This window comes from Vulpes lagopus, chromosome 6 (genome assembly GCF_018345385.1).
Source record: "Vulpes lagopus strain Blue_001 chromosome 6, ASM1834538v1, whole genome shotgun sequence".
NCBI lineage: Eukaryota > Metazoa > Chordata > Mammalia > Carnivora > Canidae > Vulpes > Vulpes lagopus.
In genome coordinates this window covers 106482609-106487135 of record NC_054829.1, presented here as the reverse complement: position 1 = coordinate 106487135, position 4527 = coordinate 106482609, and the positions used below count along the sequence as shown (strand labels likewise).

The following is a 4527-nucleotide window of genomic DNA, read 5'->3' as shown; positions in this document are numbered from 1 at the left end:
AAGTTTGGGATTGAACAAACCTAAGGAATAATGTATGCTCTTCCACTGACTTATTTTGTGATTCTGAAAAACTTGCTTAACTTCACTGAGCCTTGCCTATGAAGTGAGAACAAAGCCCCCATTTCAGGTTATTGTTGAAATTAGGTGAGCATTTCCATGAAAGTTCCTGGTATACATAGAAAGAAAGCCTATGAATTTCCATATCAAAGTGGTCTGTTAATAATGAAAAATTGGACATTACTGATTTGGCCAGCGATGACAAGATAGAGTGTTGGGCAATCACTTAAAAGCAAAGATGTTGTAAAGAAAGTTATACTTAATAGTCAAAATACATTTTCCTCCTTTACCATGCTAAACAGAGGTCAGAACTAGCTGTGCATGTATCTATTAATTCTGGCAATCATTCTTGTTTGTTGGCAGTAGGTGACATAAAGTTTCCCATATGAATATTTTTAAAATAACTTGCTCTGAAGTTAAACACTTACCACTTCATTCTTGGCAGGTTTAAAACTGCATCTCTGTTTACAAAGAAATGAAAATGCTGCTTTACACAAAAGTTAGTTTCAGTCTAAAATAAAGAATAGACAGCACCAGTTTCTGAAGAAAGAAATTTTATCCTGGGAAGTAACAGTAGACAGAACAGGCCTTTCCGAGAAACAACTAGAACCATGACTGAGGGGTACTGCTCTCTTGCACCTCCATTGCTTTGTGTTGGTCAGTACATTCAGGGGCTTCCAAATCCTACGTCAATTCTCGGTAGAAACTATGAAAGCAAGAAATCAAGTCGAGTTACTCTCCTGTAACTAAGGAATTTTTAAATCTTGCATTGGTGTAATAGCAAATTTTTAAAAACAGAAGAACAGTAAAGAAAAAACCATCCTATAATAGGCCCCACTCCCTGCTAAGTCATTTGGAGCCGTGGGTCTATGCAACCAAGTGATCATGGCCCCAACTCCACTCCCACCGCATCAGGGGGGAGAAGGGAGCACAGTGCCAACCACTAGCCTTCCTTACCTGTGAACAACCTGGATCGAGTGAGCACATTCTGTTATGGAAATTTCTGGAAACTGAATAGTCTGTAGTAGGAACTAGCCAGAGAAGAAAGAGGAGCTCATCCTCGGGGCTCAGACGCCCATGCTCTCCCCGCGCTCGGCCCTGGGCCCTGGGCCCTGGGCCCCCCCCCCTCCCCGGGCCTAGCCTGCTCGCGCGCCCCAACTCGGGAGGGTCCTCCTGGACTCGAGGGCGGGCCCTGGTTGCAGTGAAGCCAGATGGGGTGCAGCGGCGGCTTGTGGGGATGTGATCCAGCGCTTGAGAGGAGGGGCTTCAAGCTGGTGGGGATGAAGATGCTGCAGGCGCCAGAGAGAGCCTTGCTGAGCACTACGGTGACCTGCAGAGGAAGCCCTTCTCCGCAGCCCTCATGGGCTACGTGACCTCCGGCCCCGGGGTGGCCATGGTCTGGGAAGGCCCCCCTGTGCTGTGCCCCCCGAGGACCATGATAGGACACACCGACCCAGCAGAGGCCGCCCCCGCACCAGCAGCGTCCACATCAGCAGGAGCATCATTCCCGCCAGCGGCTCTGGGGAGGCGCCCAGAGGCATCTCCAGCTACGGTTTCAGAGCCGTGGCCTGGGGGGCTGGGCAGACGGAAACCCCCGGAGCAGCATCTACGCAGCCTGCGCACTCAGGCTACCCTCCGCCACCCCAGCAGCCACCCAGGATCAACTACCTCTGTCGTCCAGAACCCCAGCCCACACCCACGGTCTGCCCTGCTGTCCCAGACCCCGTCTACCTTCCGGCCCACCCTACCCCAGAGGGGTTGAGCAGCCAACTTTATGTACTATTTACTATCCTGAGCCAGTAAGAAATTGGACCAAATCCTTTCTGTACCAAAGTGCCAGACAATCTTTGGGGTGTCTCCAAAAGTGTGTAGTGTAAGCGCCCTTCCCCCAAAGCGGGTGGGACATTAGCATTCACTGTGTTGTGGAGTGACATCTCTGAGATTAGGGATGAGGACTTCATGCAAAGTCCTAGGAGTTTGAGAGTATAAATAAAGCTCACCTGCTCACACACTGGTAAGAAAGAAAGAAAGAAAGAAAGAAAGAAGAAAGAAAGAAAGAAAGAAAGAAAGAAAGAAAGAAAGAAAGAAAGAAAGAAAAGAAAGAAAAAGAAAGAAAGAAAGAAAAGAAAGAAAAAGAAAGAAAGAAGAAAAGAAAAGAAAAATGATTGCACAACCACAACTTTAGGGCAACATTTTTCAACTGTGTCAAATGAGATGGTTCTTCAGCCAAATCACCTTGAGATTGTGAAAATAAGTGTATATCTAGATTCACTGTTGATTCAAGGAATCAGAAGCTCCGTGGTGAAAACTTAGGAGACTCTTTAGCTAAACTGATGTCAAAGAAACCCTGACCTGGAAGCCCTCAGAAATCTAATTTGTGCCGTTTCCAAGTTTACCTTCTAGTCAAAGACAAAACTAGAAGACACAATGCATTTAATAAACAATTATTGCTTCAGTTTTATGAGAGCCAAATCAAGAGAGAATTCTGCACAAATGGACCGTGAGAGACTTGTATTAATGATCGTTTTTGCCCCAGTACCACATCTCCCTAACCTAGGAGTCATTCAGTGGCCACTGGAATCTGGCACAGGTCATATTTTTCTCCCATAAATATTATTGGTCAGCACAGCCATTTTTGAAATTTCTGTTATTAACTAGCCTTAAAACTGGCAAATATGACATAAAAATCAATATCTCTAGTCCTTCGTGAGAAACCTAATTGACAACACTTGGTGGTCAGTGAGTAGCAGCCACCCCCACCTTAGGCATTTGGAGTTTGTTTCATCACATATCCAACATTCTCTTTTCCCCCAACCAACCAAAGGATCAGCTGATATTTACTATTGAGCGTATGCTGGTATTTTTGTTGCTGTTCAATTAAAAAGAAAGTTAAGGTACCCTCCCTGAAGGTAGTCACTCATTTCCTCCCCAGCCCCAACACCTTGAAGCATTTGAGTTTGAAAACCATCCAACAATGACGATGGAAACCCTAATCCTAGCAGTCCTGACCTTGCTTTTTGCAAAATTGAGGCATAGGAGAGCTCTTTATCAGAAATGTAGGCTTTCCATTTTGTAATAACTTGGCAAGTAAGCAGCATTCTTTTTCAAAACCCTTGGAGGACCGTTCAGAAGAGACTTTTGGATTCATAAAATCGCCTGGTTAATAGCAAGAGACGGAGAGACTTGGAAAATCCAGAACACTCAATTCTGGAGCTATAGGAGCAGTCTGACATTGACCATACAGACAGTAGTGTACTTAACTTCATTGCTCAAATAGGAAATGCATACTTAGGAAGGTTTAAAAACAGAATTTTTATAACATGCCAGTGAAACAATTCACAGAGTACAGCACTTTACAGGTTATAAAGTGAAATTATATTATTCCTTTCAGTTTTCACAGCAACCCTGAAAAGATTATATTATTATCTTCTTCTATAGACCAGGATTCTGCTTTTGGGTAGTCACCTGACTTATACGCAAACAGCTATGAAGCTGCAAAGGTGGAGTTTAAACACAGTTCTTTGGATCTATATGTATTTTTCTCTCCACTACACAACAACCACCTCCCATTATAATTTCAGAAGCACATCCATAATTTTCAGAAGTACATTCACATAAAGCCAGAAGAAGTATAACACCACAAACCATACTAGCCACAGGGAGAGATCTCACACTCCCAAGCACTCAGATCTTTATTTCCCCCAAATAAGATAGAGAAATACAGGGCTAACTGTCACACAATTCTTCTCTCTGTTCAGGTTTTAAAAGAAATGTGTCTCTTTCATTTGTTTTTTCATATTCTAGACAACTATCCAAGATATTTACTGGAGGCAATGAAAGGCCATGGAAATGCTTATGCTATAGTCAAGTTCAAAGATTTAAAAAGAGAAGGTTCTATAGGCATGGCATATTAAAGCTGAAAGAGATCCATAAAATTGTTTAACCCGCTTCTCCTATGTAGACATGAGAATACAGGGCCCAGAAAAATGACATCACTTCTAAAGCTGACATCTAAACTCCAATATCTTGAACCCTAAGAATGCACATTTCTTATTACATTTCTTTTGGAATTTATCTTTTTTTGTTCATGTTGTAACTCTGGTCTTTTCCCTCTCGCTATTCTCTGTCTTGGAAGTTCTTTCTTCTATAATAATTGGTCTGTTAGAGTTTATTTCTTTTCTGGTATCCATTTTTGTAAAAGAGTTACTTTTAATAAAATAATAGCCACCACTCATTCAAACAAAAAGCTAGAACCTTGTCCTTAACTTGCTACAGATTAACACATGTCCCCACCATCCAACCTCACAGCCTCACCTCAACCCAGGGAACTGTCATGATGGATCTCAAATTCATTCTTTCCTTCTTGTTTTCCTTAATATTTAGGTTTATTGCATCTACATGTATTCCTAAAATGTGTGTGTGTGTGTGTGTGTGTGTGTCTAGAAATAAATCATTTGGGTTTCCTTTTTC

General features: G+C 42.7%; 1 pseudogene; it reads left to right on the top strand.

Annotated features, from left to right (window-relative positions):
- The first annotated feature begins 517 nt into the window (after window positions 1–517).
- Window positions 518–2741, top strand: LOC121492697 (annotated as a pseudogene).
- Window positions 2742–4527: the final 1786 nt, after the last annotated feature.